Consider the following 15,211-nt stretch of genomic DNA (forward strand, 5'->3'; position numbering starts at 1 on the left):
CCCGGGATGGGTCAGTCCCGAGATTCCGGTGGCCGTTTCGTGTGACTGTTTGGCTTCCTCCCTATGCGACGCCTGTGACAAATATGTAAACCCTAACCACTGTTGGGCTAGTTCAGGCCTAATCTGGACTGTTACTGGACCGTTTAATTGGACCCTGTTTTGAACCTACAAAAAATAATAAAAGAAAATGTTAATAATAATAAAACAGAGAAAAGGAAAAAAAGATAAAAAAGATAAAAAAATATATTATATATATAAAATATTTTCCTAAACCTATATAATATATATTTTTAAAAATATTTTAAAATTATATAATATATATATTTTTTTAAAAATGTTTTCAAAATTATATAGTTTTCAAAAATGTTTTTAAAACTATAGATTATATGTTTTCAAAATGATTTCAAAACTATAATATATATATATATATATTTTCAAAATGTTTTTTAAAAGCTATATATATTTTTAAAATCTTTTAAAAACTATATAATATATATATATATATATATATATATTTTTTCAAAAATGTTTTAAAATCTATATATTATATTAATTTTCAAAATGTTTTTAAAAACTATATAATATATATATATATATTCAAAAATATTTTGAAAACTATATATTATATTAATTTTCAAAATGTTTTTAAAAACTATATAATATATAAATGTTTTCAAACATGTTTTCAAAACTATATATTATATATACATTTTAAAAATGTTTTCAAACTGTATACTATATATATATATGTAAAAAAAAGGGACAAAAATGAGTGTCTACGTCAGTGTATTTATATTATCAATTAATTAATAAAAACTCTAAACAAATACTATTTTTAAGACATGCTCTAATAATTTAGATAACACCGTTATTCGAATAATTCGATCAAATAACAGATGGTAATGACATTATTTTAAGTTAGGCTCTCCCAATCTGATTACCAGACATAGTAGGATAGGTAAGAGAAGATAATTTACAAGCAATCTAAATAAAGAACAGAGTCAGACACATTGTGATAGAATTGCTTGCATTAAGGATGTTTCTGAAAATATAAAGGTACAAAATGCTTATTAAGACAAGGTTTAGGTTTGGAGTTTATATGTACATTATCAATACTTTTTTTTTTGAAAAAAATATACATTTAAAATATATTGTTCAAAAATGGGTAATAGCTTCATTTTCAGGAGAAAGAAAGATAGCAAAGATAATAATGGAACAAAGAGTAAGAGAATGGGAGGAGGAAGGTCCCAGAGGAAAACGCTTGCAGAGGAATAGTTTTTGCATATCCAAGCTTTGTCATCAGCACCAATTGTCTCACAGATATGATGGATCCATGTCCAGGAGAATTGGCTTAACCAGACATACTGATCCATTAGCTAATAATGAGAAAAAGGTGAGTTTTTTTTTATATGATTGATTGTATCAAAAACAAGAGCAAATTGCATTCTTTATTGTATTGAGCTTTGTGTTGAAGTGAACTGAAAGAGACATGATTGTATTAGCATAATTCTTGTACTATTAGCATAATTCTTAAAATGGTTCCATAAGCTGATTTCTTGTACTATTTTCATGTTATTTGCAGGTAGTGGAATCTCTTGAAAACATCAAGTTTAAAAGAGTTGTTCTAATACATGGAAAATGTTGGAGCTTGGTGTTGGTATAAAACCATTGCTCAGTTGGAGGCCTTTTACCTACTGCATTGGATCTCACCGGTTCCGGTATCAATCAGACAGATACGAACACCGTCACTACATTAGAAGAATATTCGAAACCTTTGATTCAATTTCTGGAGACCCTTCCCGAAGATGAGAAGATTATTTTGGTGGGTTATAGCAGTGGAGGTGCATGCCTTTCTTATGCATTGGAGAATCTTCCAGAAAAGATCTCCAAAGCAATCTTCCTTTGTGCTACAATTGTTTCTAATGGTCAGAGACCTTTTGATGTGTTCTCGGAAGAGGTATTTTATCGATGCCTAACACACGAATCTATGTTGTTTCGGTCTTCCATTATCCTTGAACCAAATGTGTCAAAAGAACAAATTCTGTTGCAACCTTAACAATTATTGCTACTGAATCTTGGTAATGAAGGTTCTTTCCCTGTTCCATTGCTCTTAGTTATCTGGTCTACATAGGTTGATACAAAGAATATACGTTGCAGCTCGGTTCTGGTGAAAGTTTCAGGCAAGAGTCACGGTTTTTGATTTACGGAAACAGAAAAGATAAGCCGCCTACAGGGTTCATGTTCACGAAACAGCTAATGAAAGGATTGTACTTCAACCAATCACCAACAAAGGTATTTTTAATGCCTTGCCGGTCAAGAAAATTATATCAGTGGAATCTTGAAAATTTTCTGATATCCATTTCCCCCCCCCCCCAATTGCAGAATATCAACTGTTTTTTGGGTTATATGTTCCAATGCATTGTTCTGTTATTCATCTGATAAAACAGACCATCGATCACCATCTATTGATGGATCGAAGTTGTATTAGAAATTAGATGAGTATAGATTTAGTTCTTTGCTTTACTCTGCATTATGGTTAAGAAAATTCATGGGACAATAGATTGCATGTATGATGAACTATGATGTACGTCAAGACTCCACATACCATGCTCTGTGATGATTTCTGTCCGGTTTAATGGCGAATGTTATGTTGCATCAAACATGTAGATGTATGAAAATTATGGATTGATCCATCATTTCTGAAAGTGAGAAGCTTGAGAAGCACTTGATTCTTTGCTACCTATTCACAGAATCACATTATTCAACACTATGTTTGGTTCCTTTTCCAGCATGTTGCTTTGGCCATGGTATCCATGAGACTAACTCTTCTCGGTCCGATCATGGAGAGACTGCCCTTGTCCCCCGACAAGTAAGGAACTGGCCGGTGGTTTCTACGTTCAGACATTATGAGATTGAGCTCTTTCACCGGACATGCAAGAAAAACTTGTAAGGAAGAACCAACCAGGAGTTTTCAAGATTAAAGGGAGTGATCACTGCCCATTCTTCTCAAAGTCACGGTCACTTCACAAACTTTTAGTAGAAATTGTTCAGATTCCTTAGCATTATTTTCAGATAAAGAAAAGCGATTATCTTTAATATGTATTTGTATTTTGTGACAGCAAACAAATTTTTTCATTACATGGTTTGTTCATTATATGTAGAACAGTAGGGCTACCTGTATGTAATTTATTCAGTTTTTTCTTTGCAGTAAGGAAATAGGCTGTTATACTTATAAACACCCATTTTTGTTAGGGTTTCGAAAAAATGTTATTATATTATTATTTTATTATCTATATTATTATTATTATTATTATTAATCTTATTACTAATTAATTACATTTTTTCAGGCCTAAGTTACAAAGAGTTATCCAAAGGCTCAGTCCCAAAATCCAGCAACCCAACAGACCCAGATCAGCAACAGTATCAGATCAGCAATAGTACCAAGTCTCTCCACCGACGAGATACCAAGGCGAGTCACCTCCGAGCAAGTTTAAATGTCATCATCAATTATATCGGCCAACCGAACAACAAAACAAATCAAAATTGTATCAAAATCAAAAGCAAATCCATAAATCATACATATCCTGTCAATATCCTACCAAAAACAAAGAAAATGCAAATGCATCTAAGGAGATTCGGTGAAAATTTCAATAATAAAATTGAAGAAGAATCGAGCAAAAAGGGAGAGGAGATTTGGGGGAAGAAACTGAAGCAGAAAAAAATTCGAAAAAATTTGTAATCATCTGGAAATTATCAATATACAGAGAAAATAAAATTTTCAGATTCAATAACTCTTTTTTATCTTTAAGGTATTTTACATGCAAGTATTATTTACCTTTTTTTTAAAATAAGAAAAAGATTAGATTTATTTTTGTGTGTGCATGTGAGTTTTGAAAAAAATAGAGGAAATGAGTGAAAGAGGAGAGGTTACCTTTCGTCATTCGCGTTCCTTGTCAGAGTCGGAGGCTTCAACGTGTTTAGGGGGCTGAAACGACAGTGGAAGTTTGGGTCTTGGTTTCTAAACGTTTTGTTTCTAAGTCAAAGCTTTAGGTCTTTGTCAAGAGTATTTTGGAGTTCTTTAGGCTTAGGATAGAATCGACCACCGATGATGGTGGTCGGATAGCGTTCTTGGCCGAGCATAGAAAAAGAGAGGGAGTGCCGCTTGAGAGGGGGAGAGCAGAAGTGAAAAACAAAATCAAAAGTGAAACTCACTTAGGGTTCTGCCAAGTTACCTACGTGTAAATGGTTAATATTAGCCTAAATATCAAGTTTTTGGGTTAATTACACTTAAGACACCTTAATTTAAGTGTGAATTTGTTATTGTCATCATCCTTTATTTATTTTGGTTTATTTACATTACTAACCCTCTAACTATACTAATAATTATTCTAACCCATAAACATATTTGGCTCTTAACCCCTAACATTTTACCTTCTTACACTTTAGCAGGATGAGAATTACATATTTCTTCATAATTCTACACTTTAGTTCATTAAAAATATATTTTTTAACCCATAAACATATTTGGCTCTTAACCCTCTAACTATACCAAGTTTTTTTACTCTAATTCTACACTTTAGTTCATTAAAAATATATTTTCTGTCATTCGAATGAATATCTGGACGGTATACAGTCACGCACGTCGTGAATCGTGATGAACCCTAAAGAAATAGCCGATGGGCAGGGGGTGGAGATGATTCTAGTATCCGAACAAGTACTCCATGACTTTGTTCCCCGATGATCTTGTAGGGTTTGCCAAAGGCCCTCCTGACTGTTGTGCATTGGCATTGCTGTTTAGAAGATGGTGTACACGAGGTGGTTGGAAGTTGTTCGGCTCTGATGTTCTACTTGATGTTGAGGATGAAGTCATAAAACCCTGATTATTCAATCTTTCATTTAAAGTTTCCCATTGCATCGGATCCACTGGCTTCACACCAACGATTAGTACTCCATTTATTTGCATTCCGTTCTTGCCGAGTGCCCTGTGTCATCACAAATGAAAAGCAGACATTGTCATGTACGGTTTTGTATCGGTTTTAACATCAACAAATACGATTTCATTGAGAAACTAAATATACCATGCATCTCCTTTTGCTTCAGCTAATCCATAGGAGCCGAGCCTTTCACATACAAAAATGCAAATATCTCAGTAAAGGTATACAGAAAAAGAAACCAGTTCTTGGCCTCAAAACCGGATAACACAAGACAAGATGTCAAAATAACCCACAGTTTAGAAGCCAAAATGAACATATGGGTCCGATCGAAAGATCACAGCTCATCTGTCGACACACAGTTTATCAAGTTCCGGTTTCAGAGGGGAAAAAAAGAAGTTACTATGTCATGGTTACAGAAATCTAGTTTTGAACTATTTTCTTCAGTAAACAACATTTTATCAACTATTTTATCAAGTTCGGGCTTCAGAAAAAGAATCCATTAAAACATTTAGCTTAGAATTAGAGTCCAGTTTGAACAAGTAAATGTGCCTTGCAATTGGTTTTCCTTGGACAAATGAAAAAACAGAAGGAACATTTCCAAAAAAAGGAATCAAAAAAGAGAACCTGAGCACAAAATACTCATCAGTCATCAGAGAAGGGCACATTACAGATATCACGAAAGAACACTAGCGGTAGAAGATAGGAATTAGGATCAGGGAGAGAAGAGTCACCGAGTAAAGAATGCACATCCAGTTAGCATCCCTTGGACCAAGAACATGTTCCAATATCACACCACACTTATCAAATTCTCGCAAAACTAAATTTGTATCAGCAGGAGAAAATCTGGAAAGAAAGCAAACAGTGAAATCATAGTTCTTGCATACAACATATAACAGCAAAATAAGACCATGAGACTTTAAACATAACATTTAGGTTCTACACTCTAATTAACTAAAACAGACAAACATGGATAGATATGCATAACCACCAAGAAGGAAAAAGTTGAAATCACAGCTGAGAGTTACTAGAAGGTTATAGATTGTAGATAGTGTACTAGACAAAAGATACAAGGTAAAATTTTGACAAACATATTAGAGAAACCAAATTAACAATTCTTTAAAACATGTAAGCAGATAACATCCAAAATAATTATGCATTAACCTGACATAAACATGTTTAATTTTGGAGAATTGAATGAGGATAAAATGGAACTGCAGATACATGACAGGTGAAATAATAAAAGCAGAGCTTACTCCAGAAAAATGAGGCCACATTACAGATAAAACACAACTGATTCTTGGAAGACAGCAAGACAATATATTGACTATTACGTATAACATGAAAGCATGGAGAATACCCAAAACAGTAACCCGATCTTCCCCATCCAGATTTCCAACAGGAATGGAATTATTCTGTATCTCTGGCCTGTCAACTTGTTTCGGAGGCGGAAGTGTGATCAAAGCACCAGGCTGAGCCATGCCCTCAGCAGGAGAGCCCTTTCCTTTGTCATCCCACTGCTATTTGCCTTGGGTGACCACCAACTCGAACTTGCTGCACTCTGCTGTCCATTAAGTATAGCAAATGTACTACTGCCCCCTGACTTGCTCTTTGCAGGAGAAGAGAAGTCATGTCCAGTTTGGACCCGGTTTCTTGGATCCGACTTGATTTCAGGAGAAGTAGGATAATCTAATCTAATCCCCCAGATTCAGGTGAAAAATCTGCACGGTCCTCCAAGGTGTACATAGGAGGTAGAAGATCCGAGCCACCACGATTCTCTAGCCGTAAAGCCGAAATTGCTGCTGCTTGGACTTACCAATTTCCCTACCCGGGCAGAGACTGGTGATGCCAAGTCTTGAAAAAACAACGATTGTCTCCCCGATTTCGGAGTTCTATTAATCACAGTGTTCATTTCTTTCCAATAAATGAAAACTTAATAAAGATTCCTACATACATAATTATAGATCATGCCATTAATTTTATCTAGCCTACACACCATTAAATTTCAACAAGCTAAAAAAACAGCAATTTTAAGATTATTAACAGAGTAGTTAACAACAAATAATAACTTTAATAGTTTACACTACAGTTCCACCCATATATGTATATGCATGTTCAAACAAATTACCAGAACAATCAATAGCTTAACCTTCTCTATAATTTCACACAACTCACTATTGCAGTTCAATTCCCTGGACAAACCGGTCATTGACGTTATAAGTATATAAACAGAATTAAACAAGCTAAATAGAGAGAAAGAACCTTCGAGTTGAGCTCCTTTTGGGCTCTCCCTCCAAATTGAAAAGCTGAAGAACGGAGCTTTTCTCAACGACCGTGGAGAAATTAAAACTATTTTAATTGTTTTGATACCCCTAAATCTCAGATCAAAATTTAAAATTTCGTTTTTTTCTCTGCTTAAATCAACCAAAAAGCCTTCATTTTCCCCACTGTTTTCGCATTGCGGGTTCTTTTTTCTTTTTTCAAAGATCGAACCATTTAATTTTTATTTCGATCAAATTATGAAAAAGCTAATACTCCTATGATCTATAAAATAAAATAATTGACAAACATAAGCTACTTTCTTTGCATTAATGTTTGTGATTTTGACTAATTAGTGATTAATTTAATTACAATTTGAAATTAAGTTCATCTTTGGCTGCATACCTCAACAATATATTTCCTTTCAGCCAAGCAACCAATTCTGCTTCATGCTAATTAATTTTCTTAACTAAAATCTAGTTAAGTTATACCAAAGTATCCCCTTATCCTAAATTTAAAAATTAAAAGTCCCCAAAAATGTTAAAAATTTATTATATGTATTATTTATATTACATGCTCTCTTTATATATTTATATATATCAAACACATATTTAAATGTATGCAAGAAATATGAAATTTTAAATATATATTAAAAAAACAAATATGTGTCAGAGCTATTTTCCCATACATCCACCGGGAATGCCTCGGTGTCACTTTTAAAATCAGGTACCATAAATTAAGAGATTACTATTATTAATGTACAACAAGTGAGGTAGCACGAACAACTTACCTCAGTGGTTAAAAGAATTGTTGTTGTTCTTAAAGATCACGGGTTCAAACTCTATTAATTGCAACAGGATGATTGAACATTCATTGCCAAATGATTGATATAAAGTATCGCATTTCGACAATAATAATCATAGTATGCTTTTGATAAGGATAGAAATTATAGGTGAGTACTCGATTAAGTTGAGTAAAAAAATTTCTAGTTAATCGAGTTGACAAGTCTTATTTTATGATTCAAATTTTAGTTGATTTTTTTTTCAAATTGAATCAAATTTATGAAATTCAAGTTGAATTATTCGAGTTTCTCTTTAAATTTAATTATACTTTTTATAATATTAAGATACACGTTGGTTTTAGTTTAAACTACTTTTTTAAACAATAATATATATAATATATATATATATATATATATATATATATATATATATATATATATATATATCATATTATTAAGTGAGATTTATAATATTGTTTAATATAAAGTGGATAACTTGAGTTTCTTTTGAGTTTTGACAGCATGAAAGAAGAATATCCGTCGGTCACCATGGCGACACAGGCAGGAGAAACCATTGAAACAACAAACATAAGTAATAAGTGAATCCGTCCCTTTACTGCTGATGAATCGACCGAGGAGAGGAAATGGAAAAATCATGGAGAGACACAGTGGTAGACTCCCCCATCTTCATCGGGATGTTCAACAATTCGGTAAGAATCGAAGAGGAATAAGTCGAATCAGATGTAGAAGAGATCACTAAAGACGACCGAGTAAAAGTACTAACTGAAGGAGAATGGAAGATTATAAATCACTACCTGACCGTTCAGAAGTGGAAGCCAAATTTCTTTGCAGAAAAATCCAATATCTTATCCACGGCGGTGTGGATTCACATTCTGGGACTGCCAATTGAGTACTTTGATGAAAGAATTCTTGTTAATATTGGACAACTGGTGGGAACGTCAATGAAGGTTGATTATCGAACGGCGTGGACCACAAGAGGAAGATTCACCCGTATATGCGTGGAGATTGACCTGAACAAACCTCTTCTATAAATGTAATATGATCCTTAACATTGAATATGAAGGCCTACACTCTATTTGGATTCGTGGGACACAAAATAGAACATTGCCCGATGAAAATTATCGATGGCAACGAGAAAGAAGAAGTCCAGAACACACAAGGGGAACAGGAAAATCAAGAAGAGATTTCTTCAGAAGAAGCTGAAAAAAAACGAGTAAATCCAATAACTACGGACCACGAATGTTGATTCAACGAAAACAAAGGGAGACGAAAGGTAATAACAAATTTCAGAAAAATATTACATCCGCCCAACAAGAGGGTCACAGATTCCATGCACTAGGGAAGGAAATGGAAGAAATGAAAACAAGTCTTCAAGAGACCAGAAACAAAATAAAGAAGCTGAAGGAATCCAAGACCAACAAACCAACATGTCAGAACCTAAAAAAACGGCAATAATACAAGTCAGGGGATGAGTACAAATTATTTACCAAGGAACACAAATTCGCATAGTCTGAAGCCGAAAGGAAAAAAACAATTACAGCCCTCGAATAAGGAACAAAGAAACTTTTCGTCTAGGTACAAGTAGTGAGGCAATGGACATTGAAACGCAAGGTTCCGAGGATGGTACAAATCAGAAAGAGACGATTACTATCAATAACATGAAAAATAGCACGCCTCAAGAGCAGAGCAAATAACGACCACTGGGGAGATACATCACATGACTGAAACAAATGGAAATAGGAATGAAAAATACCAATAATATTTTGAAGGCTCGTGAGAGTAACGATCCTGGTCCTCAGGATACACCAATAATGAAATGATACAATGAAAGCGATCACTTGGAATTGCACAAGAGTGAGAAATTGTGAATTTGTCAACAATTGCAGAGATCTTATAAGAAATGAAGGACCCAACGTCATAAGTTTATTAGAGACGAAAGCTACCGTACGGGCTGGTGAAATGTTAAAGAAGAATTAAACTTTGATGAGCACTTTGAAGTCTCTGCTCAAGGGATGCGTGGATGTATCGTCATGTTATGGAACTCGAATGAAATAAAAGTCAGAATTTGTCAAAATACTGATCAATTTGTGCACTGCGATCTTCAAGAAGATGGTAAAAGTTGGGTAACTACTTTTGCCTATGTTCAACCTCACACAAATAAAAACATGTCGTGGATTATGATGGGAGACTTCAACGACATCGCGTCCATAGAGGAAAGAGAATGATCTAATACCGATTACATTTGATCGCATAATTCAGTTTAGAGAGAGGTGGAATAGATATAAACTCATGGTTCCAGGCTGGATAGGCGCTAAATCCACTTGGATTAGACGAATCCAGGGGCAAGTGACTCTTCAAGAGAGACTAGACAAAACACTCCATAATGCTGAAATTTTGGATATTTTTGCGAACATTCATATGGTTAATCTTCCAAGACTCTACTCGGACCACAATCCAATCATGGTAAATACTACTTTAAACATACAAATGGAAAAAGAGAAACACCCTTTCAGATTTGAGGCACTATGGCTCACCCACTGAAAGTATTATACTGTTTTTAATGTTGAGATTCAAGTTTTAATGGTAATTGAACAGCAAGCATATCTCATTTACAATGAATCAACTAGCTATATATACAAACTTGCACTGCTTAGCTGGCTTAGAATTATAACAGCCTGAACCAATTTCTGACAACACCTTAACAGAAGCAGTTATAACCGTCTCATGCATGCACCCACACTGTCATTCATACATACATACATTCACATCTTAATATTCTAACATTCTCCCCGCTTCTTCAACTCCTCCTTCCTTCATTGACAAGGTAGAACACGCACTTGATCTCTGAACACTTCAAAAGCTCCCTTTGTCAATGGCTTGGTGAATCCGTCTGCCGCCTAATGACATGCTGGAACATAGTTCACCTGAAGTTGCTTAGCTGCAACTTTCTCACGAATGAAATGCACATCCATGTCTACATGTTTTGACATTGCATGATATACTGAATTTGTGCTTAAAGCAACAGCACCGGTGTTATCACACCAAATAACAGGAGTATTTCTGTTGGCTACTCCTAGTTCACCCAATAATGAACTCACCCATGTAACTTCAGCAGTAGCCTTAGCAATGCTTCGATACTCAGCCTCCATTGTAGATATGGAGACAATTTTTTTGTTTCCTCGAACACCACCAGTATGCGAAAATTCACCTGATGCTTGATGCTCAACATCTTGCACACCACATGTATTCTCTATCAATCCAGATCTAGAATTGACACCAGGCGAATTACCAGGTGAACTACTAGAGCTGCCACTACTGCTGACCAATGGATTATGACCAGCTTCTTCAACTTCTCTTTCACTAAGCAACTTAGTTACATCAGTCACAACCTGTAGTGGGCTAGAAAAACTCCTCATGTTAGACGTGACAGCCGCATGACCATTCTTCCCTGCAAAGGGAAACTGCATTTCATCAAACACCACATGTCTCGTCGTGTAGACTCTACCATCTTCAGCAAGACATTGAAAACTGTTGCATACTGTAGCCTAAGAACGTGCAAGGCTTTGACCTGAAATATAATGTGTTTCGACTAAGGTCTCAAATGAGGAAAGCAAAGACACCCAAACACTTTTAACTGCCCAGAATCAGGTTTCTTATGATAGAGTTTCTCGAATGGTGAAACTCCTTTCAACACTCTTGTAGGAAGTCTGTTTATCAAATGAACTGCAGTAACCACTGCATATGCCCAAAACTTAACAGGCATTCATGCTTGGGCAAGTAGAACTAAAGCAAGTTCTATCACATGTTGATGCTTACGTTCGACCACTCCATTTTGTTCCGAGGTATGTGGACATGTAAGCCTGTATGTGATGTCTTTCCTCAACAAATCATACAACGAAGATGCATACGTAATATTAAGTCAAATAAAGTCATCCAAAATCGTCGTGTCACTTTCTTTGGTAGCTCCCTACATTGAGAAATTTATTAATAAATCAACCAAATTTTACTTTAATAATTATAAAAGTATGTTACCAAAATAGTAATGTTTTTATAAACATTATTTACCTCATTCACGTCATAATCATATTCAACAGAGCGACAACATGCCTCGGTCTCTTCCGAACAAGTTTCTATAAACAAAATAACATAAATTATCCTTTAACACAAATATTATTCAAAAAGGAAATGACATATAAGTTAATATAGAATATAGTGTTACCGACTTACCTCGAATCTCATTCAACAACCAACTTTGCGCACACATTAAAGTCTCCAAAGTTTTTGGATGAAGTCGACTTCGATGTGGACTTATTAATCTTCCACTAATACTAAATGTGGATTCTGAGGCAACAGTGGAAACAAGAATTGCTAAAATATCTTTTGTTATCCTTTGAAGTGTCGGATACTTGCCTCCATTCGTCTTCCACCAAGCCAACAAATCAAGATCCACGTCTTTAAGCAAAAGCTTCTCTTTCAAGTAGTTGTCTAATTCGGCCATATCACCCGAGTGATCATTCTCACTAGCTATTGAAGCAATGTCAAACAAAAGTTTTTTTGAATCCACCACGATACTCGGATGATAATCCAGAAACTCATGGAAGATGAACCATGTACACCACCTATAGTTTAATAGAAGTAATGTTTAATTTAGTATATAAAAATAAGTATAAAGTTGATATTTTATAGGTAATATCTTCATACTTCTTGCACATGGATCGGTAGATTTATATTCTTTAAATAAAGTTCTAACAAAATCCTCAAGAGTTTGAAACTCAACATTTGCCTTTTCAGGTCCATAAAGTACAGGCATAAGCAACTTTTTAAATTTTAACTTGTACCGTAGATCTAAAACTGCCGCCATCCCCATAACCCCATGAATTATAGACCAATATTTATCAAACTTAGAAAACATTTTATATGCCATCAAACTAATCTCATCAATTCCGGATTTTGTCCACTCATGCAAAGAATAACCAATCTCACATATCAACGGGAAAAAGACATTCGCCGTAGGATACTTGTTACCAGAAAACATAAGAGTTACCTCATAAAATAATAGCAGTCTTTCACATATCTCCTTTGCTAACTCCCAATCAAGCTCTGTTGGCAAAAAAATATACCTTGACTCTCTTAGCTTTAATCGCGTGAAAACATCTTTATAACGTATAGCGACACTAAGCATAAAAAAAGTAGAGTTTCATCGAGTCTTGCAATCAATGATCAACTTCTTTGTGTATTATATTCCTAGCTGATGAGATTCTTCCTCAAATCTTTACTCCCTCTTTTGTGATGCACCCCAAAATGAAACACTATCTCTAATTCTTTCAATCCCCTTCTCGATAATAGATAAACCATCTTGAACAATCAAGTTAAGAATGTGCGCGCAACAACGAATATGAAACAACTGGCCTTTCAACATGAGTGATCTTAATGGAAGCTTTCCTAATAACTTGTTGATAATTGCATCATTTGTGATACAATTATCAACGATAAGAGTAGACAACTTTCTATCTATATTTCAATCATATAAACAACCATAGACTATCTCAGCAAGAACATCAATTGTATGTGGACATGGCACTTAAATAAACATGTTTAAAAATTAATGTGTTAGTATAAGTGCAAAAAATACAATTAAATTAACTTTATATTATAATATACCTCATGATTCGACTTTGCAAGTTCCATTGCTCATCTATGAAGTGTGCAGTGACCGCCATAAACCATTTTCTTTGATGGTTGACTGTCCACATATCAGTAGTAATTGCTACCCTACTTGTGTTCCTCCCTAATAACTTCATAGTTCTTTGCCTTTCAAACTCGTAAATCTTTAAGATGTCGTTCTTGACGGTATTTCGAGATTGAACCTTAAACAAAGGTTGAAGGCCTCTAACAAATTTCCTAAAACCATGGTGCTCTACCATTGAAAGAGGATACTCATGCACAATTATCATCTCCGCGAGATCTTTCCTTGAAGTATCTGCATTGAAGGTGTAGTTGGAGAGATATGATGAACTTCCATAAACTTTCTTTTGCTCTTTTACCAAGATGCTTTAACGTATATTTCTTACCGTTCGTCTTGGATAACGTTCAAAATGGCCTAGTAAATGTTTTGTGCCATTTTTGCTATTTCCTCCTAATTTTTTCTGGCAATAGTTACATTCCGCCTTATCTTCACCATTCACTTTCATTTTTTTTAAATGGTTCCACACCGCTGATATTTTCCTTTTAACGCCAGACTTTCAGCATCATCGAAAGTTTCATGGGTATTAGACTCGTTTTGGGTATTACACTTGTTTTGGGTATCAGACTCATTTTGTATAGCAGAGTTACATGGGAGTGGTTAATTGGAATCTTTTACCCCTTAACTGCTTCCTAAAGAACTAGGAGTAAGAGTGTTTGAAGTAGATTTATTACCTTGTGATTCCATATGGCCTGAAAAAAGCATATATAACAATTAACTTTGATACATTATAACAATTATCAAGAGCAGAACTGTAGAAGTAACCATTTATAATTCATAAAAAAGAAGTAACGTGTCCAAAAATGAATTACATAAAATTGTATCCCCGCCTCACCCCGATTATATTATATAATATATATATATATATATATATATATATATATATATATATATATTTATATTTTTTATATTAATTATATATAATACAAACAAAACATTTAACCTAGGTTTCCTAGTTCACACTTTCCCCTTTGTATTTACTATTCTTACGCAGCCGCATGCTGGTAAGTTTCACTGTTTCATTCTTCGATTCTTCGTTGTCACCATATAGCCGATTGCCTACTGCCGATCGATGGTTGAAGATCGATCGTCGTCCCCATCGCCTATCATCGCTCCTTTTTTTATATTTGGTTTAAGGTTATATCACAGCCTACAACTCTTCGATCTCTTCATGCAGCGATTTATGAAATGATTTTTTTATTTAATATATCAAGAAACGAATTGAAAATATGTTATGTTTTACCTGCTTTAAAAGGAACAAGATGCAATTTGCCTTCACCAAATTTCTCGATACAGTTCTTGAGAAGTATATATTCTTTGGCAGTCCCTCCACCTTTCCTCAACACTTTACTTGCATTAACACCTGATGTCATTCGTTTGTACCCTATGCTGGGGTTATTGTACATTTACTTGGTTTTTTGAGTATTTATTTGTAGCAAGATGAAAGTGGGTTATTGTACATTTACTTGGTTTTTT

The 15,211-nt window shown here is 34.5% G+C and overlaps 2 pseudogenes; one reads left to right on the top strand and one right to left on the bottom strand.

Moving 5' to 3' along the window:
• The first annotated feature begins 1,161 nt into the window (after positions 1 to 1,161).
• Positions 1,162 to 3,060, top strand: LOC120185678 (annotated as a pseudogene).
• A 1,600-nt stretch (positions 3,061 to 4,660) lies between these two features.
• LOC120185576 lies at positions 4,661 to 7,028 on the bottom strand (annotated as a pseudogene).
• Positions 7,029 to 15,211: the final 8,183 nt, after the last annotated feature.

The sequence above is a fragment of the Hibiscus syriacus genome, unplaced genomic scaffold (genome assembly GCF_006381635.1).
Source record: "Hibiscus syriacus cultivar Baekdansim isolate YM2019G1 unplaced genomic scaffold, ASM638163v2 tig00113124_pilon, whole genome shotgun sequence".
Taxonomy (NCBI): domain Eukaryota; kingdom Viridiplantae; phylum Streptophyta; class Magnoliopsida; order Malvales; family Malvaceae; genus Hibiscus; species Hibiscus syriacus.